Genomic DNA, 18,351 nt, shown 5'->3' with positions numbered 1-18,351 from the left:
AATTAGCTGTCAGGGTAATTTTTGACTTATTCTCTCATGTAAGCCCTTCCTCTCTTAGAATATGTAGCCCCACAGTATTTATGTTGCAAGAGTGACTTAGTTTCAGGAAAACATTATCCCTTGCATTAATTGAGTTACTTTCAATTATATTAATTTGCATTCTTGTTCTTATATAATTTACAATTTTGCTTGGTTTTATAACTATGTAAAAACAAGAACATAAGCCATTTACACCTAGTTACTTTATTTGTACATACTTATTTGATACCATAATATAAACCATGCAACAGAAGAACCCCTAGCATTTTTGTCCCTTGAAAGGATAACCTTACTTTACTCACTGGCTCACGTTACTCCGTGTGATTTGTGAAGCTCGCCCTGAATACCAAGTGGGGCAGTAAATTGAATCCAAGGCCTATCTATTAGTAAATATTAGAAGACATTGTGAAGTGATGTCAACGTCGCTTAATGTTTATTGGGATGATTTTGAGTAGTCCTATCTGTGTGGGAAGCAAGCGTTCAGAGGAAAATCTGGATTAAGGAGGAAAGTGGGATTTAAATGATTCCTGAAAAATGGTGATGATGATGATCACTAACATTGACGGTGGTGGCAGCTCACATTGTTTGAGCATTTACTAAATAACCTGCAATGGACCAATGCTTTCTATGGATTATTCTACTTAATCTTTAGAGCAATGCTTTGAAGTATAATAAATGCTGTTATAATTACCCTATTTTTTATATAAGAACCCAGGTTAAGTAATTTGCCTGAGCAACTCATCTGGGACTGAAGCCCAAGTATGTTGCATCCCAGCCCAAGAGCTGAATCTTCTCAAGGAAGAGGAGAGGGACAGGGAGGATATTGCAAGCCAGAAAGCTAACATGGACCCAGGCGTGAAGGAAGGGATGTGTGTGCATCTGTGTGTGAGAGTTCCAGGAGAGGAGGTGGCGGGGAAGTCAGAGGTCAGTTATAGAGCCTGACAGAGGAGCCAAGACTATGAAGTATTGGGAAAGCAATGGGAAAAAAAGAATGAGATAACCTTCTTATACCGATGTTGGGAGTTTGATAGGACATCCTGAGGATGGAATAAGCAGGAGAATGGAGCAATGAGAAACATATATTTAGAAAAGAAACACATACACGTGTGTGTGTGTGCATGCGCGTGTGTTTGTGTGTGTGTGCGTGTGTGTGTGTGTGTAATTGGATATTGGAATGCACAGAAGCAATCTGGAAAGATATAATTTAAATTATAAAAATGCCCACTTCTGCCAAGGATATAGGAGTTAATGGTGATGGTCAAAGGGAACTTGAGATTTGATCTAATATTTGCATTTTCAAGCAAGGTGACTGCTTTCATGCATGTACTTAGGTAATTTTGAAAAGGCTAGGATACTGATTCAAGCAGTTAAAAATGAAATATAGGATAAGATGGGATTTTTTTTTGAGATGGAGTCTCACTCTGTCACTCAGGCTGAAGTGCAGTAGCATAATCTCTGCTACTGCAACTTCAGCCTCCTGGGTTCAAGCAATCCTCCCACCTCAGCCTCCCGAGTAGGTGGGACCACAGGTGTGTGTCACTATGCCTGGTTAATTTTTTGTAGTTTTGGTAGAGACAGGATTTCACCATGTTGCCCAGGCTGGTCTCGAACTCCTGAGCCCAAGCGATCCACCCACGTCTACTTTCCAAAATGCTGGGATTATAGATGCCAGTCACTGCACCTGGCAGTATAGGAATTTCTTATTCTGATTAGTCCCATCTCCAGAATCCTAGACTGGAAGATTTTGGGATCCTTTTTGTAGGAAGTGATGTGATGCAAAGGATAAGGGAAAGAAACGAAATGTTGCTTAACTGGTGGGGAAGACAAGATGCTTGTTGATTAGTTCCATTCATGAAAGACCATGGAGAGTTTTTTAAATCTGAGCATTCGCACAGGGATTTACAGGGCATTCTGGTAAAGAAATCTCCCTCCTCGGTTTCCTGGTCCAAAGGTGGAGGACCAGGAATGGGAAGGAAAGGACATCACTGTGTTCTCATTTAGCAATGTCTCCTCCCAGAGCCAGGCTAGGAAGCAAGTCCTCAGGGTGGTTGTTCATTGTGTTTTTAATATACATACAAAACTCTGAATGGTCAATTTTTGTGTTGTAGATGGAGACGAGAGATCTGGACTTCTGAACTTCTACCAGAAAAGATAAAATGTGCAAGCCCTTCAGAACACTGGGGAGGTCAGGCTGAACTGCAGTGGGAGAGGAGAAGAGATGCTGGCGTGAAGGGGTACGTAGCAGCGAGACCATAAACCCAGTGTGCACTACCCCAGCGTTTCCTTCATTTCCAAACTCATCAGTGTGATTGGGAATATCGTGTGCTATAGTTGTGGTATGTGGCTGTGGAAGGGACTTTGCTCTGACAGAGCAATAGGGAGGACGTTTTCCAGCTGTCTGAGGGATTCTGTCCATGATACACTGGCAGCAGGGCCACATCAAGATCAGGACAAGTTAGGAGCCCATGAGCATAAAGGGAAACCATTCACATTTTCAGAGCACTCATCGTGGGCCAGGCACAGCTTTAAGTACTTTAATGGGTTAGTTCATTCAATTATCACACCACCACCATGAGGTGGGCACTGCTGTTGCCCCATCTGAGGGATGACACCACCTCTGAGTACAAAAAACCTGGCAATAACTGAAAGAGGATGTGGCAGTAATGATTCTACTTCTCTTCAGTTCCCACCACTTTGCTTCCTCTTCTCTACTTTTTGTAGATTTTTTTTCATAGAATTATAAATCTTCACACTGAAAGGAAATTGCATCAATGGGATATCAGTGTAGGCCACTATGGCAGATCATATTTTTCAACATAGGTCACAGTGATGGCTGCTCTAAAACCTTGCTACTCCTCCATCAAGTAGAGAGGTCTATTTTCCCTCTCCTTGAATCTGAGCAGGACACAAGTGACTGCCTTGACATAAAGAATGTAGCAAAGTGATGCCAAGTGACAGCAAAGTCTTGGTTAGCAAAGGGATGGGGTTTCCACCTGGCTCTCTAAACCTCTTAGGATACATGTCCTTGAGACCCAGCCACCATGTTTCTGGGAAGCCAGGCCCTGCAGAGAGGCTACATGTCGGTGCTCCAGTTGACAGCCCCACGACATGGGACTTAGAAGGCTGGCTCCAGCCCCCAGCCTTTGAGCTGCCCCCACTGATGCTGAATGGAGCAGAAATAAGCTGTCCCTGCTGAACCGTCCCTGCTGAGCCCTGCCCCTATAACAGATTCATGAGCAAAATTAACACTGTTGTTTTCAGCTGTCTCATTTAAACCCACAGCAACACTGTTTAAGTGTAAGATATCATTACACTCGTTTACAAGTAAGAAAACAGAATTTGAGTGAGATAAACTGACTTACCCAAGGCCACACAACTATTGAATGTGTTGCTGGAGTTTAAACCCAGGGCTACCTGCTTTCAAGCTTGTGAGGTTCACCACTGCTCTAACTACACATTCTTTCTGGCCTGGGATCTGGGCCTTAGCTGCCCTGTAGACACAACTGCTCTCAGAGAAAGCAAACCCTTGCACAGTAAGAGGAACAAGAGAGAAAAATGTTAGAGAACTATCTCTGCACAATATGTTGCTGCTCTATTTCTTAATTTGGACCCTGGATGGATGCCTCCTGTTCTGACTTAAATGTAGAGTTCTCTCAGGAAGCTGTCTACCTTCCCTCCATGAATTTAAATCCTGTGGTATTTGCTCATATTACACAATATTCTTTTCCCTATCATGTAAAATAATCATTATGTGATTTGTGGTTTATTTTATTTTATTTTATTTTATTTTATTATTATTATTTTTGAGATGGAGTCTCACTCTGTCGGCTGGAGTGCAGTGACACGATCTCGGCTCACTGCAGGCTCTGCCTCCCGGGTTCATGCCATTCTCCTGCCTCAGCCTCCCAAGTATCTGGGACTACAGGCTCCCGCCGCCATGCCTGGCTAATTTTTTGTATTTTTAGTAGAGACAGGGTTTCACCGTGGTCAGCCAGGATGGTCTTGATCTCCTGAACTTGCGATCTACCTGCCTCAGCCTCCCAAAGTGCTGGGATTATAGGCGTGAGCCACCATGCCTAGCATCATTATGTGATTCTGTGATCAATGTCTCTATCCCTTGTTTTATTTTGGGAAGGCCTGGGATTGGTCTGTCTTTCCTGTTCCTCACCTCTTTTCTTCTAGCAAAGACCCTTACCTTAGCAGACAGCTAATAAATGCATGTTACATAAACAGCAAAGAGCATTAGATGTGAATTTTCTTGATAATAATGATGACAGAGTAAAGAAGTGCATAGTTCCAGGTATAAATACTGAAGTCTTATCATGATGCTGTAGGTTTGTCTTTTGAGGCCAAAGATTTATTTCTCACTTCCTCTGTCCTTCCTGTTAGATAAAACATCCCTGTGCTTGACTTTCATAAATAAATTACTTTAGTAAAATGCGATTGTAAACTAAACAATAACAGGAACTGCCACAGGACTCTGAGATACAATATTTCACTAGGCTATTATCCAAGCAAAAAATATTTTCAAGAGGGAAAAAGCCAATATACAACATTGGAGAACTGATGACCACAGCATCTGCTGTCATATTTAATAATCACAACAGCCCTATACAGGTGGGATTGTTATTATTGTCATTTTACAGATGGGGAAACTGAGTCTTACGAGGTTGTCACTTGCCCTACAGCACCCAGTTAGGCAGCGTCAAAGGTGGAATTTGGAGCAGGCCGTGTGACTTCACAGGGCCCTGTCCCGAGCACCCCTTGCTTAGGTGACCTACATGCTTGGCAGAAATAGCTGCCTCTACCAAGTATGGCCAGGCCAGGTATGGTGGCTCATGTCTGTAATCTCAGCCCTTTGGGAGGATGAGACAGGAAGATTGCTTGAGGACAGGAATTCAAGATCAGCTTGGGCACTATCTCTACAAAAGTTTCTTTAACAACAACAACAACAACAACAACAACAAAGGGTATAGCCAGAGCTCCTGGGGCTTGGCCTCCCTCCCTTGCCCTTGCCACAGTGTGACTGAAGGTCTGAAGTGAGGCTGTGTTATAGAAGGGCAGGCTGGAGGGATGACATCACTGAAGGAGAATTCCTTGGCAAGCAGTCAGTCCCTCAGCCACCTTTGGGTAGTCCCCACTTTTACCTGGGTCGCTAGGGATGGTTAGTTTTTAATACCAACTGAGTGACCCATCCCCTTCTCCACCTTGACTGAGTCCTGAAGTCCCCCACAAAAGCTAGGTTTTCGTGCCCTATTTCATGGTACCCCAAGGAGTGCTCTGGCACCATCTAAAAGCGAGCCCTGGTCCTCTGCACATCTAAATGAAGTCTTCCAGACCCTGCTGAGCCCTGTTGCAAACAATGTATCCTCTCTTGGACACAGTCCTTTGAAAATGCCTCCCATACCTTAGACCTATACTCCAAGGAACACAACCTAACCAGCCTCTCCCCCTAGACCCCTTTTTTATCTTCTCTTGTTCCCAGGCTTCTCCTGCCCTAAGTGCGATAGAACTTCATTAACTAAATACGATTAACAGAGAATGCTTTATTTTTCCTGTTGTTCTACCTGCTCACTGATTAGCCAGCACTGCCATCAGCAGGCTGAGAATTTTAAAGTGGCTTAATGAAGATGAAATGTACTCCTTTTCTCTTCATTCTCTTTTACCCCTTTATTTTCCTCAATTCTACCCTGTTCTTTCAACCCTAGCAGATGCAGCTTAGAAGCCTGGTAGTAATAAGGATAAGCAAGTGTTGCTGGAAAATAACTAGCATTTATTGAAAGCTTGTTGTGTGCAAAAAGAACGAAGCTGGAGGCATCACACTACCTGAGTTCAAACTATACTACAAGTTTACAGTAACCAAAACAGCATGACACTGGTACAAAAACAGACACATAGACCCAAGGAACATAATAGAGATCTCAGAAATAAGACCACACATCTGCAAACATCTGATTTTTGACAAACCTGACAAAAACAAGCAATGGGGAAAGGATTCCCTATTTAAATAAACGGTACTGGGAAAACTGGCTGGCCATATGCAGAAAATTGAAACTGGATCCCTTCCTTATACCTTACACAAAAATCAACTCAAGATTTATTAAAGATTTAAATGTAAAACCCAAAACTAAAAATCAGATCTTTGTTCTTTTTGCTTAAGATTGTCTTACCTATACAGACTCTTTTTTGGTTCCATGTGAATTTTAAAATAGTTTTTTTGAATTCTGTGAAGAATGGCAATGGTAGTTTAATGGGAATAGCATTGAATCTATAAATTGCTTTGGGCAGTATGGCCATTTTCATGATATTGATTCTTCCTGTCCTTGAGCATAGGATGTTTTTCCATTTGTTTGTGTCATCTCTGATTTCCTTGAGCAGTGGTTTGTAGTTCTCCTTGAAGAGGTCTTTCACTTCTTTTGTTAGCTGTATTCCTAGGTATTTTATTCTCTTTATAGCAATTGTGAATGGGAGTTCATTCATGGTTTGGTTCTGTGCTTGTCTATTGTTGGTATACAGGAATGCTTGTGATTTTCACACATTAATTTTGTATCCTGAGACTTTGCGGAAGTTGCTTATCAGCTTAAGAAGTTTTTGGGCTGAGACAATGTGGTTTTCTAGATATAGGATCATGTCATCTTCAAACAAAGGCAGTTTGACTTCCTCTCTTCCTATCTGATTCCATTTATATCTTTCTCTGGCCTGATTACCCTGACCAGAACTTCCAATACTATGTTGAATAGGAGTGGTGAGAGAAGGCATCTTTATCTTATGCCAGTTTTCAAGGGGAATGCTTCCAGCTTTTGTCTGTTCAGTATGACATTAACTGTAGGTTTGTCATAAATGGCTCTTATTATTTTGAAGTATGTTCCATCAGTGCCTAGTTTATTGAGAGTTTTTAACATAAAGGGATGTGGAGTTTTATTGGAGGCCTTTTCCACATCCATTGAGATAATCATGTGGTTTTTATCTTTAGTTCTGTTTATATGATGAATTACATTTACTGATTTGCATATGTTGAACCAGCCTTGCATCCCGGGGTTGAAGCTGACTTAATCATAGTAAATAAGCTTTGTGATGTGCTGCTGGATTTGGTTTGCCAGTATTTTATTGAGCATTTTTGTATCAATGTTCATCAGGGATATTGGCCTGAAGTTTTATTTTTTTGTTGTATCTCTGCCAGGTTTTGGTATCAGGATGATGCTGGCCTTATAAAATGAGTTAGGGAGAACGCCCTCCTTTTCAATTGTTTGGTATAGTTTCAGAAGAAATGGTACAAGCTCCTCTTTGTACCTTTGGTAGAATTCAGCTGTAAATCCATCTGGGTTTTTTTGCTTTGTTTTGTTTTGTTGTTGTTTTGCTTTGTTTTTGATTGGTAGGCTATTTATGACTGCTTCAAAATTTCAGAACTTGTTATTGGTCTATTCAGGGATTCAGCTTCTTCCTGGTTCAGTCTTGGGAGGGCCTTTGTGTCCAGGAATTTATCTATTTCTGCTAGATTTTCTAGTTTATTTAGGTAGGCACTATTCTTACCCTCATTTTACAGATGAGAAAACTGAAGCACTGAGAAGTAAAGTTACCTGTGTGTCATGGCATCTGGCACATTCAGGTGTTCAGTGAGTGTTAGCTACTATTTGTTACAATGAGACTTAGCTTTGGTCAAAAATTGGGATGTGAGTATTTATATGGGCAGGGATGCTCTGAAGCACAATGACGGAGTGGGGAGTGGGATACGAAGGGCAAAGAGGCCATATAGTCTGTGACATGAGCAGGTTACCACTGTGGGCACTGGGCCTCAATCCCACCATTACTGTGACAGACTGTGTAGGATTCATCTTGGAATAGTCCAACTATGGGACTCAGAAGTTAGGATATTCTTGGAAGAAGTTATAGGGACCTTTTTTTTTTTTTTTTTGAGATGAGGTCTCACTCTGTCGCCCATGCTGGAGTGCAGTGGTGCAATCTCGGCTCACTGCAACCTCCACCTCCTGGGTTCAAGAATTCTCCTACCTCAGTCTCCTGGGTAGCTGGGATTACAGGCCTGTGCCACCACACCCAGCTAATTTTTGTATTTTTAGTAGAGACAGGGTTTCACCATGTTGGCCAGGCTGGTCTCAAACTCCTGACCTCAGGTGATCTGCCTGCTTTAGCCTCCCAAAGTGCTGAGATTACAGGCATGAGCCATTGCCCTCTTCCCAAATTATAGGGACTTTTTTTTTTTAATTATTATACTTTAAGTTCTGGGGTACATGTGCAGAACGTGCAGGTTTGTTACATAGGTATACACGACCCATGGTGGTTTGCGGCACCCATCAACCCGTCATCTACATTAGGTATTTCTCCTAATGTTATCCCTCCCCCAGCCCCCCAACCCCCAACAGGCCACAGTGTGTGATGCTCCCCTACCCTGTGTCCATGTGTTCTCATAGTTCAACTCCCACTTATGAGTGAGAACATGTGGTGTTTGGTTTTTCCGTCCTTGTGATACTTTGCTGAGTATGATGGTTTCCATCTTCATCCATGTCCCTGCAAAGGATATGAACTCATCGTTTTTTATGGCTGTGTAGTGTTCTATGGTATATATGTGCCACATTTTCTTTATCCATTCTATCATTGATGGGCATTTGGGTTGGTTCCAAGTCTTTGCTATTGTGAACAGTGCTGCAATAGACATGAGTGTGCATGTGTCTTTATAGTAGAATGATGTATAATCCTTTTGGTATATACCCAATAATGGGATTGCTGGGTCAAATGGTATTTCTGGTTCTAGTTCCTTGAGGAATCGCCGTACTGTTTTCCACAGTGGATGAACTAATTTACACTCCCACCAACTGTGTAAAAGTGTTCCTGTTTCTCCACATCCTCTCCAGCATCTGTTGTTTCCTGACATTTTAATGATTGCCATTCTAACTGGTGTGAGATGGACTTTTTAAAAAACAACTGTGAACATCATGATTATATCCTGTACGTTGCCACTCATTTTTCCAGGGAAGGAAAGAGGTGAAACCTACTATGCACTATTCCCCCTGGCTTCCTGTACTTCCCCCTTGCTCTGGCATCAGCTCTTACATGTGCAACAAACCATCTCCAAACTCAGTAGGAAAACTGAGCCGGGTGCAGTGACTCACACCTGTAATCCCAGCTGTTTGGGAGGCTGAGGTGGGAGGATTGTCTGAGCACAGAAGTTTGAGATCAGCCTGGGCAACATGGTGAAACTGCATTTCTACAAAAGATACAAAAATTAGCCAGGCATGGTAGTGTGCACCTGTAGTCCTGGCTAATAGGGAAGCTAAGGTGGGAGGATCGCTTGAGTCCAGGAGCTCGAGGCTGCAGTGATCCATGATTGTACCACTGCACTCCAGCCTGGGCAACAGAGTGAGAGCCTGTCTCAAAAAAAAAAAAAAGACAAGAAATTTATAATAAGCATCTGTTTAGCTTGTGCAAACAGAGGTTAGCTGGGATCTGACTGATCTAGGTTGGGCTCAGCTAGGTGATGCTGCTTCCTGCACAGGTTCAGCTGGGCTTGGCTTCCCACTGATGTCTGGGTTCAGGCCAGCAACACTTAGCACACTCTAAGTCCAGGTTGGTGGGCGGTGGCTACCTGAGGAAAGCTCTCCTTGTGACAACGGCAAAGGTGCATGAGTATAAGTAGAAGCCCAAGAAACCTTGTAAAGCTGGTGCTTGGAAATGGCACACTGACATTTCTGTATTATTCTATTAGCCAAAGCAAGTCACATGGCCAAACCTAAGTCAAGAGGCAGAGAAATGCATTCTGCCTTTGCTGGAGGAGTTTCCACTGAAGACCAATAAGGCCATCTACCATGCTTCCTCTGTGTTCTGCCAAATTGGGCAAACATGATGTGAAATTTAAGTCTTTACCATTGCTAGCTTTAGTTATCACTTTCGGCAAAATCCCAAAACCTTAATGATATTCTAAGTTGTTATTAATGGGAGATGAGATGATACTAAAAGCTGCACGCCGTAAGGCTCCAGGAATCTCTTTATCTCAGACCCAAGCTGGGAATTGTTACTTTATCTTGTATGATGGCTTTGTTCACCTTAGAATCATGAAGTGTTTGGAGATGGTGAGCTTATTCCTCCACAGTGACAACCTGTTAACACCTCAGCAGCTGCCTCAAATGATTAGACTTGGATTCAGCACACACCAGTTGCCCAAGCTTGTCAGAATGAAATAAGAGTAGCAAGTAGAATGAATAAATTGTCAGTCATATTGATGTGTGTGTTTTCCTAAATTTTAGGAGAAGGTTTTGGATTCTGCAAAAATGTCTTTTCTGTGCTTCTCTCAATACCTTGGCTCTCTCATCTGGCATAGATGCAATTTAGCTGGAAGGAGAAGAGGCAAAGGCTTTTATGTTGGTTGGAATTTGCAGCCATAAATTTATAGTACTTTTTCCAACTTAGCATGGAAAAGACTTGCTGTTTTATGCTTTTTGGGAGTTATAAGTCATAAAACATATGCTAGGGGTGGCATCACTGTTGTGTTCTTGGCCGTCTAAAGAAGGTCTGCGGAAGAAACCTAAGCCTTAAATGATTAAATGTCTTTCCAAACACTCATAAGTTATTTATACTGTGTCCTTGCATTGGCTAAGCAAGCAATCAAATGAACCCAGACCTTGATGCTAGTGCCTTACAGTGCATTCTAATTAAACTGTGAATGAAATCATATGCCTTATGCATACCGTTAAGATGCCTGCATGCTTAGTGGCTTACTTCTGTCTGTATAAATTCACCTGGCAGTCACAGGCCTCCCCTCTCCTCCCTGAGCCCGGTCCCCAGCAAGGCCAGAGAGGCCGCCGTGGCCCATTGAGAGTCAGGGGAAGACGAGTTGGGTGAAGGAAAGCTGAGAAGAGGATCGTCTGTAGACATGGGCTGTGACATGGCCCTGCTTTGACCGTCTAGCTATGCTGTAGGGCCAGGTGGGGCCTGGAGTAGCCTGAGCTCGGGTCTGCCATGAACTCTTTCTACTCCCCCAAGGCCCTATATAAGTAATGTCACTTTCTGTTTGCACAGCAAAATCAGGGACAGTTTTCTAGAGCACGAGATGCCTCCCCTTCCCCAGCCCAGTGGATGGTCTACCCTGGTTGGTGGGCCCTTGTTTGTGTCAGAGACAAAACACTCCACAGGGTTCCAGTTAACTGTGGTCCACAGGCCACTGGCAAATGGAGACAGAGCAGCAGAACCTTCTGGAGCCACAGAGGGCCTGCTGCTCGCTATGCAATGCCTACTCAGCTGCTGCTGGCCCCCTGTGGGTGGCAGTGCTAGTGATGTACAGAATCCTGGGACTAGCGCCAGCGACCCCTAGGGATACCCTGGGTGATCTGGGCATGCACTGCTATGGTAGCCTTTATGGTCAGGAGACGACATGCAGTGAGAAGAAGGGCAGAGCCAGCCCAAAGGGATGTCATCCAGGGTGTGGTTCAACGAAAGGCCAGAGCCACAATGCAGCCAGCACCCTAGGCCAGTGGGGGGCCTCATGTCACTCATTCCACAGGCCAGTCCTGGATTGCTCCAAACCCTCTGCCTAGGGTCCTGAGTGAAATAAGCAGGTCTTCCCATCAGGAACTAGGTGAGCTTCTGAAAAAGCACCAAACAGGAAGCCTCCTGAACTTCCCTAAGTGACTGATGCAAAGCATGTCCATATACTTCACAACTGGGGCAGAAGATCAGGGGAAAACTGTGGATGATCTGAATGACAGCAGTGACCATCAGCAACCTGCAGAGCTGCCCAACCAGGAAATTGTCAGACGGAAGCAACGCTTGCAGGCAAAGAAGGAAAGGCTGAAGCAGGCCAAGGCAGGAATGAAACAGTCATGAACGTTGGAGTGAAGCGACTGACCTCCCTGGTCCACACCCCGCCCAGCATCCTGCATCTGCTAGAGGGTGGTAGAGACCATGCGGAGGACGGGAACTTGGCAGAGGAGGAGAACAGGGCAGCAGGATATGGCGGTCCCCTAGCGTCCCAACCACAAGTCCCTCTGAAGAGTGTGGATGACGATGGTGACTGAGGTGCATCCTCCGAATGTCCTTGGGGGAGACTGGAGAAGCAGACATGCAATCGTGGGAAGAAATCAAAGGTATAAAGAACTCACAGCACAAGTCCAAAGTCTGATCAGTGAGCAGGCCTCTCTGCAGGGTGCAAGGGCACAGCTGGAGAGGGAGCTCCTGAAGCTGCAGCTGACGCTTCCCGTTCTGCCTGATCTCCACCGAGAACACATGATGGGGCCTCATGGGAGTCCATAGAGGAGACGCCTACTGCCTGGACCTTGACCAGAGACTTCACGAGGTGCACATATACGTGAACCACGTGTCACACCCACAACCACTACAAGAAGATGGCCCAAGACCTGGCCCAGGAATTGAAGAAAGACACTTCCAGTTTTCAGAGGGAGATCCTCTTCCACGAGAGAACAGCCCAGGAAAGCTAGATGGCCGCTGCAACAACTGAGACAGCACTCCAGGTGCTGCAGAAAGAAAATGACTACAACAGGCAGAAGCCAGCTGACTGCAAGGACAAGTTGCAGCTTTTCCTGAGCGGTCCTTTGGCTCCTAGGGCTCCACCATCCACAGCCCACAGGAGCCCAGAAGTGCCAAGAGGGGCCAGGTGTTGTGGCTCAATCCTGTATTCCCAGCACTTTGGGAGGCCAACGCAGGTGGATTTCTTAAGGTCAAGAGTTCAAGACCAGCCTGGCCAACATGGCAAAACCCCATCTCTTAATAATACGAAAAAAGTATATATAGCCAGGTGTGGTAGTGCATGCCTATAGTCCCAGCTACTCGGGAGGCTGAGGCATGAGAATCACTTGAACCTGGGAGGCAGAGGTTACAATGAGCTGAGACTGTGCCACTGCATTCCACCCTGGGTGACAGAGCGAGACTCCATCTCAGAGAAATGAAAGAAGATGTACCAAGGGGACTATGGGCTGCCAGGACCCCAGGAGGGAAGTGGGTCACAATGTGAGGGCTTGGGTCTGGAGCACCTGCCGATTTGATTCTGTTTTCCCTTTAGCCAGGTTCTGAATGCCCAGAGCCTCGGCAGAACATCAGCCAGTGCTGCTCCCTTTAAAGCACTTTTGATTGCTCTCTCATTAGTTTAGCTACTGTTTATTGATGCTGAAATTGCTCTTGTTAAGGTCTGCTAGTGTTAAGATTGTAAGGTATTGTTCTTCAAATAAAGATTGTTTAATATAAAAAAATGCACAAGGATAAAGTGGAAAGTACCAGATGTATAAGCCAATTAGTAACTGTTGCTTCTTGGTGGTGGTTTATTTTGGACAAGGATTTAGATACAGTAATTTATTTTGGACAAGGATTTAGATTCCAGGAAGGATGGAGGATGGGTAGGGAAATGGGACAGAGAAGGGAAAGAACGAGTGTTAAAGATCAGATGCTGCCATTGGCAATGGGGGTTCAGTGGTGCTGGGAGCTCTGTGAGTTGCTGGAGACCTCAGCTCTGAGTGGTTTTACCCACAGAGTGAGGGAGCTGGGGTGTTTGTCCATAGCTTCCTTCCCTCATTGGTGAGGACTGCTCCAAAAGGCAGTAACTTCCTGGCACTTCTGGCCACCCATGAGTGATTCAGGTATGCTCCCGTCACCAGAGAGACGTCAGAAAGAGACTCACGGGTACCTGCAGTGGGAAACCCTTGGCATGGATGGGAACAGTGGGTGTGGAGGGGACAAGGGAAGCACCATTAGCATCCACCACAGGGTGCTCAAGAGATTTGAGGCAAGGAAGGACTGAATTTGTAGCTTTTAAAACTGAACGCAGAAACTGTATGCCTACAAGGTCTTTGGATGGAATGGGGAAATGAGAACTTTTTGTTCATGGCTGTTTACATTACTTAAATGTGGGCACAGTCATACAACGAACCATTATATAACCACTAAAAAATGAGGGCCATCTCCTGTGCTAATATGAAACTCTCTTTGAGTTATAGTTTTGAATAGAAAAAAGCACAGTACAAACAATACTTAGAATATGCTCCCAGTTTTAAAAAAGCTTTATTTGGGTATAATTTACATACCATGAAATTTACCTATTTTAAGTGTACCAGTATAGTATTTTAGTAAATGTATATAGCTTTCCAGAAATTTTGCATAGGTGAAACTATACCATTTGCAGTCTTTTGTGCCTGACTACTCCCACTCAACATAATGTTATTAAAGTCATCCACGTTTAGCAGGTATCAGTAGCTTGTTCTTTTCTTAACACTGAATAGTATTTCACTGCATAGATTTGTCACATTTTGTTTATCCGTTCTACATTTGGACTGTTTTTAATTTTATTGTTATAAGTCATGCTACTGTGAACATCCACATACAAGTCTTTATGTAGACACATATTTTCACTTTTCCTGAGTAAATACCTATGAGTGGAATTTCTGGGTGATGTGTTAAGTTTATGTTTATTTATTTAAGAAACTACCCGACTGTTTTCCAAAGAGACTGTACCATTTTATGTTCCCATCAACTATGTATGATGCTTCCAGTTCTCCGAGTCCTCATTGACAGTTGGTAATATCACTCTTTTCTATTTCAGCCATGCTGATAGATGTGTTGTGGCATCTTATTGTGGTTTTAGCCTTTCCCTACAGACTAATGATGTTAAGCATATTTTCATGTGCTCATTTGCCATTTGCATAGCTTCTTTGATAAAATGCCTGTTCAAATCTTTTGCTTATTTTGTGTTGGGTTGTTTTTGTCCTTCTTGAGTAGTAAGGATCATTGCAATTATTTTCTGTAAGTTCAAAATTATTTCTGAATAAAAAGTTAAAGAGGCAATTCTAGCTCTCATCACACTGCAGCCCCCACCCCCACCCCCATCAGAATGGTATACTTGGGAATTGTTTTATACTGTGGACATCCTCACTGAAAGAATCAAAAGGAAGAGCAAGATCAGACTTTAAATCTTTTGTTAAAAATAGTCATTGTCTGGTAACAATACTCCCTGGATTACTTTTTGTCTGTGAATGGGAAGTTGGTGGTTAAAACGTCCAGGTGTTGGGTAAAGAAAGACATGAGAGTACTCATGATGATCTTCCTTTCTTCAGTTACTGCAGAAGTTACTCAGCTTCCTCAGCGCTGTCCCTTTGGGGCTGATCAAGAATCACTTGCTTTGTATCCACCTAACAGGGCAAGGTCAGATTCTGAGAATGGAAAAATTGAGGGGAGCTATTCATTCACCACCCCTGCATTAAGAACACAGGCACCAGTAAGCTCAGCAGTAGACTTCCCCTCTCTAATCCACTCCACAGTGGTCTCCCGCACAGTCAGCCCCATTTGTGGGGGTCACCACTCTTTCCCTTGCCTCCAGATCACTACTTCTCTCTAGTTCTCGTATAATGAATCATCCGCAAGCCTGCAGCTAATTGACTGAGTTCAAACAAATTAATGGGCTAATCGGCCAATAGCAGATGAAATCAAGAAATATGAGGCGGAAAAGAAGGAAGTTCCCATCCATTTGCCATATTGTGACTTTGGGTCAGTTGGCTTGTACTTCGAGGCGTCTTTCAATTCTTCAAATATTTAGTGAGCATCAACTATTCATTCTTTCTTTCTTTTATGGACACCTAATATGTACCAGATACTACGTGAGGCTAGTGGGGCTTGGTAGTGAACAAAAGTGGCAGAGTACTTTCCCCTAAGAGGCTTCCATTCGAGTGGGAGAAATAGATTAGAACAATTGGACAAATAAATACGTAATACATGTCAGGTTATAATAGGAATTACAAAATGAAGTAAAACACAATAAAAAAGCAGAGACAGATGGGTGCATAAAAATTCTGGAAGGATGTACCCCAAAGGATTAACAAATAGACCTGTAGCTTTTTAAATTTATATCTTCTAAATGTTCTATAACAAACATGTATTTTTTTAAAATAAAAAGTCACATTAAATATATAAAAAGCTCTGGGTTTGAATGTCCCACAGGATTAATTGTGTCACCTGTTTTATCATAATTTTGTTACCAAAAACACTGAAAAAATTCAACTGGAAAATAATACATAGTCTTTATTATCTGGGGTGTGGTTTCAACGTATTTTAGGAATTTTGATATCTGGAAATATAAATAAATTATAGAAAACTAGACATGTTTATAAAATGCCTTCCAGATGGGTCATTTGAAATGATGAATAATCTCTTCCAGTCTTGGTAAATAGCAAAATGTGTTAAATAGGTCAGAATAGAAAAATAGTGGCATCACATGCATGAAACAGAGAAGAAAGCATTTGAGCCCAAAATGCTGTTTCTAATGTTGCTTTGTTTTGTTATGTTCTTACTGGCAAATGAAGGGCAAATGTGTGTTTATGAGGTCACACAATAAAATATAAAGTGAAGACTTTAGGCTTTTGGTTATCTTGGCCCAACAAGACTATCAGGCTTGGAAAAATCAGACAAAAATAAATCATGTTAAGTAAGGTCCAACCCAGGCCGCTTGCCTGGGGCTCAGCTCTCTGGGGTGTTTGGACCCATGTTTGGTAGGTGGACAGGAGGTCACAGTGCACACTTGCCCCTTCCTTCCTCTCCTCCCACCCCCCTCCCCAGTGCTTCCACAAGTCTGACTCTGCCTCGTCACTGATTGGCATTGCCTTCCAAAACAAGATGACACGTTTATTTTCTAACATCACTGATTACAACAACAATCACTAACAACAACTGGTGTGGTCATAGAATATCCCACCCCAGATGTCCACCTAAAGCGTCCACCTCTTACATGATTAAAGTCATTCACTCTCTGGTCTAAAGTAATTTTATGTTTTGTATTTTGGAGACAGGGTTTTGCCCTTTCACCCAGGCTGGAGTGCCGTGGCACAGTCATACCGCACTGCAGCCTGGAACTCCTGGGCTCAAGCATCCTCCCACCTTAGGGTCACAAGCAGCTGGGACTACAGGTGCATGCCGCCATACCCAGCTAATTTTTTTTTTTTTTTTTTTTTTTTTTTTTGGTAGAGACATGGTCTTGATATATTGCTCAATCTGGTCTTGAACTCCTAGCCTCAAGTGATCCTCCCACTTCAGCCTCCCAAAAAGTGTCAGGATTACAGGTATGAGCCATCATGCCCAGCCCTGCTCTACACTGATTTTAAAATTCACTTGGCCATTTCTGGTGCTAGAATAAACCAAATCCTATCCAAATGTTAACTTCATTTTATGTTCTATAAACTTGGTCATGTAATATTTATCCATTTAAGCACCAACAAAGAAACTCCAATTTGTATCTGTGTGGATTATTAACTGGCTCTGAGTTCTATGACTTTCTGCAGTATTTCCAGCAGGTTTCAAAGTGATCAGTCCTAATAACCTTGAGGTTTGTGTTTTGTTTATTTATTTTTTAATTGCTTGTTGAGTCTAACAACAATGAATCCAACTTGCACTTTCTTATTTTGTGTTCCTAGATAATTCAATATTGAGAAAGCAATTTATGCTAGTTAAGAGAAGGCCTATAATGAGGCAAGAATTCTGTTTACAAAGATAAAGTAATTTAAGCAAATGCTAAAATTTAAAAGTTTGATAGTAGTCAATAAAAATTAAAGAAGGTATACATAGGAATATTTGAAATTAGGCCAAAAACAATACATTGGCTCCCTTTTTCTTATAACAAAAACCAAGTTCACTGAAAGTAATTTATTTCTTTTTATGGAACTACATTTTGCTTTATACAAGTTCACTCTTGCTATGAATAGATTTCTTAGGCTTTGTTTTGAAAAGTTGCTTTTCTTTTTCTTCTTTGGACTTTTCAAAAGCAGAAGCTACACTGACATGCTCAGTGTGGTATTTGCTGATGCGTGCGTGTGTGTGGTTTTAATTTTTAGGTTTGTTTCCCCTCAACCTTTTCTTTGAGTTAATGTGAATCACAGCTGTATTTTTCATTCCTGAGCACTGTGATTCATTGCCATTGACTTCCTCTGGAGCCCACTATACCACAGAGTCCTGTGGGAAACTGATTAGTCACTGCCAAGCAAGGTGCCTTGCATGCTGTGGTCAGCATCAGCTCAAACAACTGTCTTTGGGCAATGATGAAAGTTGCTGTAGCATCTTCCTTTGGGGAAGTAAGAAAGCTTCCCTTTAGGGGTTCATATGGTTTGTAGCAATCCTTGGATTCATCTTGATAACATACGGGCAAATTTGATGTTGGAAAACATAAACGTCTTATTTGGTTAAGAAGCTTTTGGGTCACACTTCTGCCTTCAAGAAACAGACGTTGATCACAGCCCCTTGCCAGTGGCATATAAATAATATTTGTGGATAGCTTGAACCTTACTATATTGGTGCAGCTTTGAAAAACTTGGAACAGAT

The 18,351-nt window shown here is 42.8% G+C and overlaps 1 protein-coding gene across 5 annotated transcripts in view; it reads left to right on the top strand.

Moving 5' to 3' along the window:
• The window catches only part of RIN2 (Ras and Rab interactor 2), a 249,322-nt gene that overhangs the window by 40,850 nt on the left and 190,121 nt on the right, over positions 1-18,351 (top strand). For 4 of the 5 annotated variants that reach the window (XM_023217765.2, XM_023217762.2, XM_026456113.1 and 1 more), the window contains one exon: positions 2,148-2,273. The exons of the other annotated variant lie outside the window; for it this stretch is intronic. The gene's annotated coding sequence lies outside the window, so the exon portion shown is untranslated. The remainder of the gene's footprint in view (positions 1-2,147; positions 2,274-18,351) is intronic. 5 annotated transcript variants of the gene reach the window in all.

Source organism: Piliocolobus tephrosceles, chromosome 20 (assembly GCF_002776525.5).
Source record: "Piliocolobus tephrosceles isolate RC106 chromosome 20, ASM277652v3, whole genome shotgun sequence".
Taxonomy (NCBI): domain Eukaryota; kingdom Metazoa; phylum Chordata; class Mammalia; order Primates; family Cercopithecidae; genus Piliocolobus; species Piliocolobus tephrosceles.
Note: the sequence above shows the minus strand (reverse complement) of the source record. Positions and strands in the feature narration are given on the sequence as shown.